Source organism: Palaemon carinicauda, chromosome 21, assembly GCF_036898095.1.
Source record: "Palaemon carinicauda isolate YSFRI2023 chromosome 21, ASM3689809v2, whole genome shotgun sequence".
Lineage (NCBI taxonomy): Eukaryota > Metazoa > Arthropoda > Malacostraca > Decapoda > Palaemonidae > Palaemon > Palaemon carinicauda.
Window position 1 is genome coordinate 37519383 of NC_090745.1, and position 17451 is coordinate 37536833.

The 17451-nt window shown below is 47.3% G+C and overlaps 1 protein-coding gene and 1 pseudogene across 1 annotated transcript in view; both read left to right on the forward strand.

Annotated features, from left to right (window-relative positions):
* Positions 1-17451, forward strand: part of LOC137615271 (non-structural maintenance of chromosomes element 3 homolog) — a 281126-nt gene that overhangs the window by 42064 nt on the left and 221611 nt on the right. The gene's annotated exons all lie outside the window — the stretch shown is intronic.
* On the forward strand, positions 33-151 carry LOC137615572 (5S ribosomal RNA; annotated as a pseudogene).

Below are 17451 nucleotides of genomic sequence, written 5' to 3' on the forward strand. Positions count from 1 at the left end.
TCAACATCTGGAGTATCTGGCCATGATATTGAGTCAACGGCCTTACCACGTTGGAAACCCCGCTTCTCGTCCGTCCAGCGAGGTTAAGCAACGTCGGTTCTGGTCGGTACTTGGATGGGTGACCGCCTGGGGACGCCAGATTCTGTTGCCACATCCTCCGAGCCTTCCTTTCAGTTGACTGTGGCAAGACTGAGGAGAGTCGCAGTACCTATTCTCAGTCAAGCAGAGCTTTCAGCCCTACCTTGGAACGTTTCCTAGTTCTCCTTTCCTCATTGACCCGTCTCTAGTCCGAACGGTCGCCTCAGGATAAGTTCCATGTGGGGCGGTCCAAGTTCCGGTGGTTTCAGGCAACGTTTAACCGGACTTCCTGGCCCCTATGGGACCAGCGGAACTATTAGACCTGCAATGGGTGTTGACCTATGGAACCTCTTGATGGTAGTGGATATTCTCGTCCTTTCCCCACATTCTTGATGCTGTTCTCGGACTCGTCAAAGGAGGGGGGGGGGGGCATGTTCCGGTCCAGGCCTATGGTCAAGACCCGAAGGATACCTTTCCATCATTCAGGCAGGCTTAGGGGCCGTAGTCTGGCCCCTCTACAGATCCTACAGCTCCTGCCGAGTCGCCCCGTGCGCGTCGACTTCATGATTCTGGCGTGTTCTAACCAGCAGGGGACGCATTTTCACACCTTCACATCTTGCAGTAGAGATACCGGGATGATTGAGATTATCTCAATACCACCATCGGCTCTCTCATTCCAGGCAGAGGAATGTTCTCTCCGACTATCCGAGCAGAGCCTCGTAGAGAGAGTGTACCTGGGGGTCTTTGACCTTGAGTAACCAGCAAGTCCTGGTCTGGGGGACCTGATCGCGACAGCTTGGAACCTCAAGCTTCCGCTGTTCTTCCCCCCAGTCTCAGACCCCGAGACTCTGGCAAGATGCATTCCGGTGATGGTGGGACAACTTCAACGCCTGCGTCTTCCCTCCTTTTTGTCTGTGGACTATGGGTCTCAACAAGACCAGGTTGTCTGTCAACCTTTCAATGGGAGAGCTCCACTGGGACTATGCGCAGAACGGTTTCTGGACCCTCTGCTTCCCCTGACGGAACTCCCGGGGAAAGCTTCTCCCACGGCGCAGACTACTCAAACAACCACACCGTGACATCTCTTCCGAACCGGGGCGTCGCTTCGGCTTCATGGCCTGGAGACACTACGCCTCCTCCTCAAGAAGAGACAACCCGCTACAGTCGCGGTACGGAGGTCGCGTCATCTGCGATAGTCATCCGCAGGGGTCTTCCAGGCAAAGTGAAGAGTCTTCGGTGGTTGGTGCCGTGGGAGATATACCTCTTCCCTTTAGGCCTCTTCTCCAGCAATAACGGTCTTATTGCCTTTCGGCGGGAGGAAACTCCTTTCCGCTCTCTCGGCAATGAAGCCTGTCGCTCAAGGCCTTTCCCTGACCTTCAGGCTTAAAGGAATAACTTTTTCCTGCCCGCTGGATCTTTCCTCACTCATGCGAAGCTAACGATCGTCCCTGCCCTAGTCGGAGGAAGACCCTCCAACTTGGAGTCATGGCTCGGAGACTTTTAGTCGCTTTAAGAGATCTTCTCAAGACCCTTTACGACAGGCCTCGGATTGTATTCCGCCTTGGGTCTCCTGCTCACTCTGGCCACGGGCCAGTGTGTAAGCAATCTTCTTGGTCTCGTACGACCTCCGCCCTTTCTAAGGAAGAGGGGAAGGCAACATTCAGGTTCGCTCCTGAGTTGTTGGCTAGACTCAGAATCTGGGGGTCCCGGCCCTTCGGTCCAATTCCTTGAAGATTACGAGTCTCCATTCTGTATCTGATGTCCCAAGACCTTCTCTTTCTTGCCAGTAAAGGAATCGAGAGGTTAGCTTTGGGAACAGCTGCAGTTTGTCCTCAGTTGCAGCCGATTTGGGAGCACAAGGAGGACACGGGGGAGAGTCACCAGTATACTTCTTCAGCCCGGACTCAAGGACATTCATCTCGACCTGTCTCCAGACCCTCCCCCGTCACGTCGCCCTACAGCACGATGTTGGATACATCGCAACGTCCCTCGCCTTCGAGTAATACTACTCTGTGACGCAGGTGCTACAAGCTGGAGTCTGGAAGCGTCTAATGACCTTCGCAGCCCGCTTCCTGCAGGGCGTGACCCACAGGAGTCTCGATACGTTTTTATCGCTCTGTGGTGGCTACACAACAGCTGGTCTAACCTCAGGCTCCTTTTTGGACAGGTAGCAGAAGGTTGAGGGCATTGTTATCAGGTTTTAGTCTGCATGAACGAAAGAAGTATGCCTGGCCCTTATTTCTTTCTTCATCATCCCCTCTACGGGGAAGCAGCATCCTGGTCTCTGCATAGCTGACCTCGACCTCTGCAGGTAACCCATGCTTCCTTGTGTTCCGAGTATTGAGTCAATACTGTCGCGTCCCCCATACCCTGACGAGGTGGTATTGGGAACGTCCTAACCCAGAGTTCCTTCTGGAACTCCAGGTCAACTGCCTAGGACGGGTCACACTTCTTTCTTCACACACAAGCTTATGTAGGCCACACGGTTCCTTGCGGAGCAAGGAACTTGTGAGGTGCAGGGACTCCTTTTCTTGAGTGCGACTCACTCGGATTTTGAGTCCCCGGGTAAAGCTAAAGCCAGTATGGCTGGGGACTTTCCACCCTACCTAATGGGTAAGTCACCCAATGTAAATAGCGTGGTTTGTATTTCGGTTACGGAACAAATGACAAATTCGAAGATAATTTGTATTTTTCCTAACCATACAAACCTTAGCTATTTACACATATTTGCCTGCCAGCCCTGTCTCCCAAGACAAGTCCTACCTCTAAGTGAAAGTGAGCATTCATCTGTGTGTGAGGGGGGGAGGGGTAGCTAGCTACCACTCCCCTACCCCCCCGCTAACTAGTGCGGGGGTAATACACCCTCGTTAAATTCTAATGGCTCGCCATTTCAGCTGCGCTAAAAGGTAAACCCAATGTAAATAGCTAAGGTTTGTATGGTTAGGAAAAATACAAATTATCTTCGAATTTGTCATTTTTTTTTACATTTTCTTTTTTTCTTTTTGATGATTAATTTTAATCACTTTCACTCTCTCCACTTAAAATTGATTGAATTTCTTTCGCTTCACTCTTTGGCGTTTTCTTTGAACCACTTCCATCCTCTTCATCACGAGTTCGCTTCGTAGTTTTTTTAAAGAAGCTATCGATGGAAAGTTGCTTGGTACGGCTTTTCAGAATGTTTCGAAAGTGAGTTAGGCAAACATCATCGAACTGCGCAACTACACGACAAACCTGCAATTTTTTTGGGTGATATTTGTCGAAGTCGACCACGTCTTGATATTTTCCTAACACCTCTTTTATTTGCGCCGAACCTAACACATGTTCTACCTCCTCGATCCCTTCCTCGTCATCAATCATGTGCTCAGACATAGCATGGAGTTCCTTGAGCTCCTCTGTGGTAAGTTCGTCGTGATGTTTGGCGACGAGTTCCGTGATGTCATCTGCGTCGACCTCCAGACCCATGGACTTGCTAAGGGAGACGATTTCCTCTACGTCTTCCGCTGCACCCACCACGGGATCAGGTTCAAGGTCAAAACCTTCGAAATCTCGGGGAGAAACTGCATCTGGCCACAGCTTCTTCCAGGCAGAATTGAGGGTCCGTCGAGTTAATCCCACCCAAGCTTGATCTATGATCTTCAAGCAATGCACGATGTTGAAGTGGCTTTTCCAAAATTCACGCAAAGTTAAGTTTGTGCTTTGCGTGACATTAAAGCACTGCTTGAATAGGTGCTTGGTGTAGAGCTTCTTGAAATTCGAGATGACTTGCTGGTCTATGGGCTGGAGGATAGAGGTGGTATATTTCGGTGGAAGATATAGCACCTTTATGAACTTAAATTCATCGAAGATATCATCTTCAAGTCCGGGGGGGGGGTGGGGGTGAGCGGGTGCATTGTCAAGGCATAGCAGGCACTTTAAAGGCAACTTGGTTAACCCATTGGACAAAGAACTGCCTAGTGACCCAGGCCTTCGAGTTGGATCGCCAGAAAACATGAAGCTGGTCCTTATCCACGTTGTGTGCCTTAAAGGCCCTAGGGTTCTCGGAATGGTAAACCAGTAAGGGCTTGACTTTAAAGTCCCTGCTAGCGCTGGCACATAGGGCAAGAGTCAACCGATCCTTCATTGGCTTATGCCCAGGCAATTTCTTCTCTTCGGCGGCCCCCCAGATGCTGAAGCCTTGATGAGGATGGGGGGCTTAGGGACTAGCAGTTGGGCTCTAATGAACAATGGGAACTACTTCCCCACTGGACCTCGGTGCCCAACTGTTGATCCAACTAAATTAGTCAGCACTTTCTCTCCGTTCCTTTGATTACTTCTTATTTTCTCCCATCTCTTCCTCTTGGGCATGAACTTGTTGACGACTTTAGCTTGTACGACTTAGGTTTTGACTGCTGCTTTGGATTTGGCGCAGGGTGGGATGGATGTCATGCCATCTCAACCTGTACAAATTTAGACGCCATCACCCTCTGGCAGACCCCATTGGGTGCAGACTAAGTCTGTTAAGAGTCGGGCTCCAATGATCCGGTTTTAAGTCACCCATATTTGCGGGTAATGGGTGACGCTAGGCATTGGAGTCGTCGGTGGGAGGGGCTAACTACCCCCACTGACCAGTGTACGCCCACCTTAAGAGAGGCAGCCCCTCTCTAATAGAGGACTGGTCCCCGCTGAAGCCTCTTCTCGTGTTGGGCCACATGGGATAGGAGGACTGAAATCCTCTGATAAGAGGTGGATAACCCGGCTTGCTTCTACTCCTAAAACTAACCTCTCTGTTGACGACCCGGAAACTCTAAAGGACCATGCTACTTATGTTCAAAAACAAAGTAATTTGGGTGACATGGAGAATTTGCGAATCCTTCACATCACTCAGATCCCCATTGAAACCAATTACGATGTTCTATATAAATTATTTCAATGTTATGGTCACATCAGGGAAATTAGGATGAGGCTTGAAGGTGACAAATGGGATTCATGGATATCATTTGATAACCATGATGAAGCATTCAAAGCTATCAATGATATCATAAATATTAAAATCAGTAATTTGAATTTCAAGGGTGCTCTTTGCGATCGGGTACCCAAGAATCTGGATGTATATAGGCCTGCAGATTGGATTGATAAAAGTATAGAGGTAGTTGTACCTTCCCAGAGAAAGCCAAAACCACCAAAGTGGCTTATTGCTCAATCAAAAGGGAGTACTGGAAATTATTTCAAAATATGTAAATTTCTTCAAAAGAAAGTAGGTACTATCGCACCAGGAGATATATCTCGGTTTGGAAAGAACAGTTTCCTAATAAGTGCCAAATCAGAAACTCAATCGGTTATACTTTCCAATTTATTTACAGATAACGAAGACATAAAGCTGGATGTGAAACCCCATCTAAACTTCAGTTATGGAAGGGGAGTAGTTTTTAATAGAGACTTATATGAATTCACAGAAGAGGAGATATTGGCCATGTGTCCTTTAACTGTGTGGAAAGTGCATAAAGTTCCTGGAACGTCAATGATTATCCTGACTTTCCAGGATGCTGATGTGCCTTTCCACATTTACATAGAGAATGAACGAATTAAAGTGCGAACTTTTAAGCAGAAGCCGCTGCAATGTTTTAATTGCTATAGATATGGGCATCCATCTAAAGTATGTAAGAATGATAAAATGTGTAGTACATGCTCTAATGTTTACCATGGAGACTGTACACTAGAGGCCAATTGTATAAACTGCAATTTGAATCACAAATCTACGGATAGGAACTGCCAGCAATATAAATTAGAAGAGGCTGCTCTCAATAAATCCAGTATTGAACACATAAGTGTGGGGCATGCAAAGAGACTATTGAGTAAATCAGCAAGTTATGCAAAAGTATTGAAATCCGGAGAAAAAATGAGGCAGGAGACATCCAGCCCACCTAATACTGCCTCTATTCCCCAGAAAAGAAATTTGCCATCTTCTGATAGAATTCTAGAGGATAAGGCAAGAATATCACGTAAGACCTTTCTCACCTCTAGTAAACCTTTGTCCCCCACTACAAAGGATAATTCTAACCTCTCTCAGGCTATATCTTTGCCTGATTTGATGGAGGTTCCACATGAAACAGAATTATCAGGTGCGCCTGTAGTGGGGAAAGCATCAAAACCTAATAAATCACCACCTGTCAATAGGAAAAGAGAGAGACCTCCATCTCTCTCACCCCCATCCATTAAAAACACAAAAGTTATGTCATCAAATAGATATGATGTTTTGCCTGTTGATATTTCAGATCAACAGGAAAACTTCTTGAATCAATCAAAAATTCAAGTGGAGGTCCACCATCCCCCACAAGAAATAGGTAACAACAACACTGAAAAGGCTAATATAAAACCTAATTTATCAAGACCCAAACTTAAGAAGCCTACAGAAAATATTGTCAAATCAAAAACTGTCAATGGGAAGACCTCATCAAAGATGTCTTCCAGAAAATAATACATAGTTTTTTCATCCATTTTGCAATGGAATTGTCAGGGTTTGAGGGCCAAATATGAAGAACTTGAGCTCTTAATTCACGAGCATTCCTCCATAATTGTATGTCTCCAGGAGAGCAAGCTTGATGCTAATACCCCTTGTCCTCGCGAATATATTAGTTATAGGACACCTTATGATCACGGAGTAGGGAGCCATGGCGGAAGTCTCATGTACATTCGTCGAGATGTTCCCCAAATACCTATATCTATACGTACAACCCTGCAGGCAGTTGTTGTACAAATTGATATAGGGAGAAAATATACAATATGCTCTCTGTACTTACCTCCAAATGATGATATTTTATATGATGATTTAGCAGAGGTCATTCAACAACTCCCTCAACCTTTTCTCTTACTGGGAGATATGAATGGTAGACATCCTTTATGGGGTGATGTTTTGGCCAACACAAGGGGCAATATTATCTCATCAATTGTGGAGAATGAGGATGTGGGACTCCTTAATACAGGAGAGCCCACACACTTCCATGTTCAGACAGGTACTTTGTCATGCATTGACCTTTCAATTGCAAGCTCTAACTGCATTCTTGATTTTGATTGGAGGACATTAGACGATTGGCATACTAGTGATCATGCACCAATCATTATAAACACCAACAAGGATCCGCCTTTGCAAAGATTGCCACGTTGGAATCTAGACAAGGCAGACTGGGTTAAATTTTGTGAGCTAAGTGAAATCGAAGGGAGAGCAGAACAGTTTGAAAGTGTTGATGATGCCATAGACCTAATGAATGGAACTCTTCATACAGCAGGAGTCAATTCAATTCCCAAAACAACAGGGTTATTCAAACGACGACCAGTCCCGTGGTGGTCTTCAGAACTAACTGCACTCCACAGAGCCACAAGAAGATCTCTAACACGATTGCGTAGACGCAGAACTGATGAGAATTTAATTATGTACAAGAAATGTAGAGCACAGTTCCGTCGTGCCATGAAAGAAGCAAGGCGCCAGTCATGGATGTCTTTTGTTTCCTCCATTAACAGTAGAACACCACCATCTTCTGTGTGGAGGAAAGTAAAAAAGATAGCTGGCAAATTCACCCCCAACCCACCACCAGTGTTGAGGGTGAATGGCCAGTATGTAACTGAAGCAAATGAAGTTAGCAATGCCCTGGCTAATCATTTTTCAAATGTATCTAGCAAGTGTGAAGGAGCCCCTGGTCACCAGTATAGGAGCACTGAAGAAAAGAAAATTTTAAATTTTGCAACAAGAAGGGAAGAGTTGTATAATTCTCCTTTCACTGAAAGAGAATTTGATTCCGCACTTGCTCATTGCAACGATACAGCCCCTGGAGCTGATGGAATTCCATATGCAATGATTAAACATGTACATTTTAATACAAAGCTATTTATTTTAAGTATTATTAATAGAATATGGCATGATCATAGTTACCCAAGTGTTTGGGAACTAGCCATTATTTTAGCTTTTTTAAAACCCGGTAAAGACAAGTTTTTAGCAGCAAACTATCGTCCTATTGCATTGACATCTTGTTTATGTAAAATCATGGAGAAGATGGTCAATGCAAGGCTGATATGGTACCTTGAAAAAAAAGGTATTTTATCACCAATTCAATGTGGATTCCGAAAAATGCACTCAACGACTGATGTGTTGATATGACTTGAGTCTTCTATTTGTGAAGCCTTTGCTTCCAAACAGCACCATGTTACAGTATTTTTTGACCTTGAAAAGGCATATGATACCACATGGAGATATGGTATTCTTAAAACCATTCATGAATTGGGATTGAGAGGAGAGCTGCCACTATTTATTCAGGCATTTCTTTCACGTAGAGTTTTTCAAGTGAGAGTGGGGGAAACTCTATCAGAGAGTAAGTGCCAGGAAGAAGGAGTTCCTCAGGGTAGTGTGCTGAGTGTAACCCTTTTTGCACTAGCAATTAATGGGATATCCTCAGCCATTCCCCAGGATGTTCTCTCAACATTATTTGTGGATGATCTCTCAATATCATTTGCTGGCACTAGAATGGCAATGGTTGAGAGAAAAATCCAACTCTCTATTGATAAAATTATCCAGTGGGCTGACATGAATGGATTTAAGTTCTCGACAAGTAAAACTACCATTGTCCATTTTTGTCGTATCCGGGGAGTACATCCAGACCCGGATATATACATTAAAGGTCAACGGATACCATGTGTATCGGAAACCAAATTTTTAGGTTTGATATTTGACTGTAGACTTACATGGGTTTCTCACCTAAAAGCGCTAAAAGCTAAATGTGTTGAAGCTCTGAATATCTTAAAAGTATTGGCCCATACATCATGGGGGGCAGACCGCAATACTATTTTAAAATTATACAAGGCCTTGATTTTTTCCAAAATTAGTTATGGTTGTGAGGTATATTCCTCAGCCACCCCAAGCCGGTTAAAAATATTAGACTCGATACATCATGCAGGTATTAGATTATCTACTGGAGCTTTTAAAACCTCGCCTATCCCAAGTCTCCTTGTTGATGCTGGAGAGTTACCTCTAGACCTTTACCGAATGTCTTCCATTCTTCGGTATTGGTTTAGATTGCAAAGACTCCCTAACTCTCTAGCCTTTCAGACTGCAAGCCTTGTAAGACACGCATCATACTTTGAGTTGCACCCAAAATCTCCTCAACCTTATGGCTTTCGGGTGAAACGATTTTTAAATAGTCTGGATATAATTAGAAATAAGGTACTTCCATTCAAGGTATCATCAACGCCTCCATGGAAATTACCTGACATATCTTTTTGTAAATACTTTATTGAAGTTAAGAAGAATATGACTGACTTAGAATCCAGGTCTCTTTTTATGGAACATGTCGAAGAACATAGGGGATCGACTTTTATATATACTGATGGCTCCAAATCTGATGCTGGCGTTGGATTTGGAGTACATAGTAATGATTTTAATTGTAGAGGTGCACTTCCTCTAACAGCTTCCATATTTACTGCCGAACTGTATGGCATATTAACCGCTATTGAGAAAATAGCTTTGGAAAAGGAGGGTAATTTTACAATTTTTAGTGATGCGAGGAGTGTTCTTCAAGCTTTAGAAGTTTTTAATTCTAGTAACCCTCTAGTTTTAAAGATTTTAGAATGGCTTTTTATTATTGGACGGAAAGGTATAACTGTTCGATTTTGTTGGGTTCCAGCACATGTAGGTGTGTCTGGGAATGAGAAGGCAGATTTACTGGCGAAGAATGCGGCATCCGAGTTGCTACCAAGGATGTATCCCATTCCATGTAACGATCTCCTACCTTACATCAAGAAATTGGTTTGTGATAAATGGCAACAGCACTGGGACAGTCAAGATGGCAATAAAATGAGGGAAGTAACAAATATCATATCACCTTGGAGGTATAACATGATTCCCCGAAAATGGGAGACGACTCTTTGTCGTCTCCGTATTGGTCACACACGGTTGACACACGAGTTTCTGCTGAAGGGCCAACACCAACTGTATTGCGAGGACTGCTTAGTACCTTTAACAGTGAGGCATTTGTTGACCGAATGCCCTAATTTTACTAACTTAAGAAATAGATATCTGTTTGAGGCTCGAGGTGAGGATGGCAGGTTTATCCTTGCCAAGATTCTTGGACATGATGTGTCTTACTATGCGAGCGGAATTTTTAGATTTATTTCAGAAGCAGGTCTTCTGAAAACTATTTAACTATTTTAATAACTTCTTAATTTTTATGGTTTTAATCGAATTCTCTTTTAATTTTCATATACAGTAAATGGTATCGGCGTCAATGACCTTAGATGTCAGGATGCCAGAAAACTTTCAATCAATCAATCAATCAATCTCTTCGGCGGTGATGTAGGTTCGACTGGGCATCTTCTTCCAAAACAGCCCGGTTTCATCACAATTAAACACCTGCTGCTCTACGTAGCCTTCTTCCAGCACGATCCTTTCAAAGTTCTTGACAAAGTCAGCTGCAGCCTTTGTGTCCGCACTAGCAGCCTCTCCGTGGCGAACAATTGAATGAATCCCGGACTGTTTCTTAAATTTCTCAAACCAGTCACGAGATGCCTTGAAATCGTCTGAGGAAGGTCCGGTTGAACTGTCCCCAGCATCACCCCCAGAGCTCTCCTCCTTCAAGTCCGTGAAGATGGCGTGCACCTTCTCGCAGATGATGGTTTCGGTGATGGGGTCGCCAATAATCTCTCTGTCTTTGATCCAGATTAGCAGAAGTCGTTCCATCTCTTCTATGATAGGGCTACGGCGTTTTGAAATGATGGTGATCCCCTTAGAAGGTTTCACTGCTTTAATGGCTTCCTTCTGTTTCAGGATTGTCGAGATCGTCGACATACTACGTCCATATTCTTTAGCAAGTTCACTCACGCGGACGCCACGCTCATGTTTTTCAATAATTTCTTGCTTTACGTCTAAAGAAAGCATTTCCTTCTTCCTTTTCTCACCACTACCACTACCACTTGCAAAACTAAGCCTTTTAGGACCCATGCTTAACGTAAGTTACTGTAAAAGGATGCACGTAAAAAATCACGATTAGAACAGTACAGTAATAGCAGAACACACAGGACACAACCACACGAAGCCGACGAGAACAGAGGACTGACCCAAGCCGCGCTAATTGAGGGGCCCTCCGAGGTCGACGTGCTGCCTTCTATCGGCGGAAATAAAAAACACATCCGGCGCTATGAGTACCAACTACGTGTACGGGTATTGTTTACTTCGGGTGTCGAAAAAAAATTGGGGTGTAGAGTAGGAACGTGTTCGAATTGTACTTCGCTTGTCGAAAAATTCGGATACAACCGGTACGACGAAAATTGCTTACTTCATGTGTCGAAATAAAACAACACGTGAAAAGGCAAGATAAAAAACTGTTAAAACTGAGCGAATAGAGGACAACCACATGATGCCCACGGGATGAGAGGACTGATGAAGGTGACGCTCAATTGGCGTCCCTCCGATGTGCTGCCGTCTAGCGGCGTCAACAACAAACGACGCTGGACGCTTTCGAGAAAATTCCTCGGGTAAGTGTATTGTTTACTTCGTATGTTGGAGCAATACTTGGTATGTTGAGTCAAAAATTTGCTCGAATTTTACTTCGGATGTTGGAAAATTTGGATGTAGATACGTTCGTATGTAGAGGTTCCACTTAAATTTCTGTCTCAACATACGAAGTGTTGCTCCAACATACGAAGTAAACAATACACTTACCCGTGGAATTTTCTCGAAAGCGTCCAGCGTCGTTTGTTGTTGACGCCGCTAGACGGCAGTACATCGAAGGGACGCCAATCGAGCGTCACCTTGATCAGTCCTCTCATCTCGTGCGCATCGTGTGGTTGTCCTCTATTCGCTCAATTTTAACAGTTTTTTATCTTGCCTTTTCACGTGTTGTTTTCTGTGTTCCGTAATCATGGGTCCTAAAAAGCTTAGTTTTGGTTCAGAAAAAGAGGAAGTCTATGCTTTCATTAGAATTAAAGCAGGAAATAATAGAAAAGCATGAGCGAGGTGTACGTGTTAGCGATCTGGCTAAACAATATGGCCGGAATATGTCTACGATCTTGACGATCATAAAACAGAAGTCAGCCATTAAAGCAGTGAAACCTTCGAAGGGGATCACGATTATTTCTAAACGTCGTAGCCCTACTCTGGAAGAAATGGAATGCCTTTTGTTGATCTGGATAAAGGACAAGGAGATTGTTGGTGATACGATCACGGAAACGATCATTTGTGAGAAGGCCAGCGCTATCTACAGTGACTTGAAGGCGGCGCTCGGGGTGAGGCAGGGGAGAGTTCAGCCGATCCTACGACGGAGGAGTTCAAGGCGTCTCGAGGTTGGTTCGAGAAATTTAGGAAACGGACCAGGATTCATTCAGTTGTTCGTCATGGAGAAGCTTCGAGTTCGGACACCAAGGCTGCTAAAGATGTTGTTAAAAAGTTCGAAAGCATCGTGGCGGAGGAAGGTTACATAGAGCAGCAGTGTTCAACTGCGATGAAACCGGTCTGTTTTGGAAAAAGATGCCTAGTCGAACGTACATTACCGCCGAAGAGAAGAAAATGCCTGGACATAAGCCAATGAAAGACTGGTTGACTCTTGCGCTTTGTGCCAACGCCAGCGGGGACTGCAAAATTAAGCCTTTGTTAGTTTACCATTCCGAAAACCCTAGGGCATTTAAAGCACATATAATTAATAAAGACCTGCTACATGTTCTATGGGGTTCTAATTCTAAGGCTTGGGTTACTAGGCATATCTTTGTGGAATGGGTAAACGTAGTTTGTTCTAACACGAATACTTACCTCGAACTACTTTCTTAGGAGTTACCTGTAATCTCCTCTCTACCGACCAAAGTTTTGTGTAGGGTACCCTCAATCCCGTTTTCTATGGAGGCCTACCTCGGCATTAAAGAATGTGCCCCGAGGGTAGGCTTATCGCTAGGTCGATGTCCGCTTGGGTCGAAATCTTCAGTAAGTTCTCTGGTCGCGACGTGTCAACACGTCGCTCTCGTTCTCTATCGATCCTTTGTGTGCGTTGTGTGTGTCCCACGTGTTTCCCGCGTGGTAACTTGTGTTCCTGTGTACTGTTCCCGGGTGTTCCTGTGTGTTCACCTTCCACCCTTGTGCTTCACCAGTGTATTCCTTGATTCCCTGCGTGCCTGTGTCTTGGGTTTGTGCATTATGGAGAAAATCCGCCGTTGTCCTGGGCCTAGAGCCGGTAAATCGGTGGAGCGTTCCTCTCCAAGCCTGAAGTGGACCCTCACTCCCTTTGCTCCTCCTGTAGGGGAAGGGTTTGTTCGTCATCGGATACGTGCCCCGAGTGTGTAGGTTGGAGTGATATCCAGTGGGTACGTTACGGAACTAAGAAGAGAAAATCGTCGAAACGTTCCCCCAGGAAGGCTAGCGTTACTTCACCGTTACCATCACCCAGTGAACGGTCCGACGGGGCCTCTGTTTCGCCGTCCCCTACACAGAGTAAGGGCCGAGGTAAGTCTGTCGTGGGGAAAGAACAGAGCGGTCTTCCCCAAGAATCTAGTGAATGTGCAGTGGGGGTAGCGGGTCCTTCTAGGGCTAGTGAAGAGCCCAGCAGTCCGTCCGGAGACTCGGCCCTTGTGCTCGGGGGGCACGTGTCCTCCGATGACCCCTTGTGGGGTAGTAACGTTGTGTCTGTGTCTTCGCCCCCTTCGTGGGCCTGTGTTTCAGGGTCTTCGGCAGGCGGCGACAACCAGGGTAAGTTAGGTTCTACGGGGAATGATGCCTTCGGTTGGAAGCTTCCGAAGACACCAGGTAGGTCCCCTTTGCGAATGGAAGAGGGCCTGGATCCCTGGTTTCCTAGCGTTGGGCGTCAATCATCGTTCCTGACCCCTCTCGCGGAAGTCCCCGAAGAATTCCTTCAACCTTCTACCTCGGGCACTCAACGAGTCACGAAGTCCCCTGCTGTCCCCGCTCCCGCCCGCCGTACGGTAAGTGCAGTGTCGTCGGGCTCTTCAGAGGAGTGTTACTCGTCGGGGGAAGACGCCAGGAGAAAACATTGCCGTTGGAGAGAGCGGTCCAGGAGCAGGCGTTCCCGTTCAAGGTCGCGCTCCAGATACAGCAGGAAATGCTCCCGCTCTGCAAGACATACGTACAGAAGGAGTAGGTCACCGGATGGCGATTGAGTCTTCGTACCCCGTGAGACAGGGGTACGTTGTTCCCCGGATCGCCGGTCCAAGGAGTTCTCGCCAAGGATATCTTCCTCCAAACACGGTTTGACCCTCGCAAGCTAGTTCGCGAGAAGGACTCTACAGGCAGGCATAAGACCTCGAAGCCTCCGGTTCACCCCGCCCAGCGGGGGGAACCGCGCTTCCTTTCAGGCAGCCTGGCCGAACCAGCCCAGCTGGTGCGGCCTTCGGGTTGGAAGGAACGGTTCCCGCTGTCGGGTCAGCCCACGGGAACCGCGTCCTCGTCCCCCAGAGACCTTGAGCGGATGAGAGTCCTCGCTGAGTCGACGATGCCTGCGTTAACCCCTGCCCCTGGTGCGGACGCCTCCGCCGAAGAAGTCCAGTGACCCGGCTCCCCGGTTTCAAGCCGAGACCTCAGATGACGGTAGGGAGGGTTCCCCAACGGAGGACTCGGCCTATAGAAGGGTGATTGGCCTTATCAGGAGGCACCATAAAATTGAAGAACCGCAGCTACTGACGAAGACTACTGGAGGTCCAGCCTTATACGACTAATGCAGGCCCCTACCCAACCTAAGACCTCTCTAGCTCTTCCTCTAGCCCGAGATCTTGTCCTAGGGCAAGAATATGTAGACAAAGTGGTGGCTAGTAATGCCGAGGCCCCCAAAACTCAGAGTTCTTCAAAATTACTCCAGGGTCTCAAGACTCAGGGCAAGGTATATGTACCGGAAGGGCGTCGTCCAGGCCCCTGTAAAGTAGAACCTTCCCTTGACATCCCGAGTCAGGGCGTCTCGGAGGATAGAGCCTCTTCGGCCCCAGTTTGTTTTTTTTTCCTTCGGAGGCCTCCATGATGGAAGAAATGTCGAGGGACCTGGTGCACGTCTCCTCTTGGCTGGGCTGGTGGGTTTCCACCTTAGTAGGAGTGCAAGCCTCATTCGACCCCGCGGACCCGGAACAGCAGAACCTCCTAAGGGAACTTATTACCTCCGGGGGTAAAACCTTAAAGTTCTTGACGTACCAGTCTCTCGCCTTGACAGGGAATTGGGTACTCCGCAAGAGAGACACCATCCTGGCTAAGGTGTCCCGGAAGGTCCCAGACAGGGAAGCGCGGGACATGAGGAGCCAGCCCTTGTGGGGTGACTCCTTGTTCCCCTTAAAAGAATTAGAGATCATTATGGAGAAGGTCTCGAAGAGGAAAGATTTGAACACCCCCAGGCCTACGCCTACAAGGAGACCGCCCTACAAGAGGTCCGTCTCAGACAGTGCTGCGACGGCTCAGGCCTCTCCCAGCACAACGAGGAGAGCGGCTCCTTCTTCCTCCTGGTCCTCAGCGCCTCAGTCCCCCCGTAGGGGGGCTCCAGCATCTTCAACCTCCTTTAGAACAGGTTATTCTGCCTCTTGGAGAGGCCGTTCAGGCCGCTCCTCCAGAAGGAGATAGAGTGAGAGGCCCCCTATCCCCGCCCAAGCCTCGGGTTGGGGGATGCCTCAGACTACATTGGCAAGCATGGAAGGCTCACGGAGCAGAGCCTTGGACAGTGTCCGTACTGAAGGAGGGCTACAGACTACCGTTCATAGCAGAACCACCCCCTCTAATCCCGGCCAGCCGGGCGGAATGGCTGGCTCCCAAGGACCCGTTGAAGAAGACCGTCCTTCAAGAGGAAGTGTCCTCCATGTTGGAGAAGGGCGCCATGGAAGAAATTCTTCACCCAGGCCCGGGTTTCTACAGTCGCCTGTTCCTGGTAGAAAAGGCGACGGGGGGTTGGAGGCCGGTTATAGATCTGTCGGCTCTCAACAAGTTCATCAAGAAGACAGATTTCAAAATGGACACTCCGAAGTCAGTCCTACTGTCCTTGAGGGAGAAAGATTACATGATGACCATAGACCTCAAGGACGCCTACTTCCGAATTCCGGTCCACCCCTCGAGTCGAAAGTTTCTCCGGGTGAAATGGGGTTCCCAGATCCTGCAATTCAAGACCCTTTGCTTCGGATTGTCAACAGCGCCCCAGGTGTTCACGAGAGTCTTCACGACTGTCTCACTGTGGGCTCACGAACGAGGCATTCGCCTCATCCGATACCTGGACGACTGGTTGCTTCTTTCCTCCTTGAAGGACCTCTTGGAGGAACAAGGGATGAAACTCCTCCAGTTTTGCAAGGATCTGGGCATCGTGATCAACCCAGAAAAATCAAACCTATCCCCATCCACCAGAATGACATACTTGGGAATGACTCTAGATACCATTCTGGGAAAAGCCTTCCCTTCAGAAGACAGAATAAACAACCTCATGGAAATCATTCGCCCGTTCCTATCGGGGCGCCCCAAGAGAGCAAAAGACTGGCAAAGACTGATAGGGCACCTGGTGTCGTTGGAGAAACTGGTTCCCCAGGGGAGGGTAAGACTTAGAGCCGTGCAATGGAACCTGAAGAACCTCTGGTGCTAACTGGACTCGCAACAAGTACTAATCCCAGTTCTACCAAACACGAGGCCCTCCCTGGAATGGTGGCATTGCCGGTCGAACTCACTCAAGGGGATGCCCTTCACCTACGACTCCCCCCCCCCGAGTTACTACTGTTCACAGACGCCCCCAACCAAGGATGGGGAGCCCATCTCCTCGACGAGACAGCGCGAGGAACCTGGATGGACGGGGAAAAAGGGACTCCACATCAATGTCCTGGAGTTGAAGGCAGTCCAGAAAGCTTGCCTACACTTCGCAGATCTTCTAAGGGGAAACACCGTGGCATTGATGTCCGACAACGCCACGGTAGTAGCATACATAAAGAAGCAAGGAGGCTTGAAGTCGAAGGAGTTGTGCGATCCCACCATAAAGATTCTAGATTGGGCGGAAGAGAACCAAGTGGTGTTGTTAGCAAGGTTCATTCCCGGGAAGAAAAACGTGCTGGCCGACGGTCTCAGCAGAGTGGGCCAAATAGTAGGGACAGAGTGGTCCCTCCTCCCAGAAGTAGCCAAGCTCATCATCCAATGTTGGGGTTCCCCGGTGATGGACCTCTTTGCAACCAAACTGAACGCCCAACTCCCCGTATATTGTTCTCCTGTACCAGATCCGAAGGCAGCCTTGGAAGACGCCTTTCAGCACAGGTGGGACAATCTAGACGTGTACGCTTTTCCCCCTTTCACGTTGATAAGGCAGGTGCTCAACAGAGTAAAGACAGCCCGAAACTTAAAAATGACTTTGGTAGCGCCCTGGTGGCCGGAGAGAGAGTGGTTCGCAGACCTAAAAGACCTGGCGAGTCAACTTC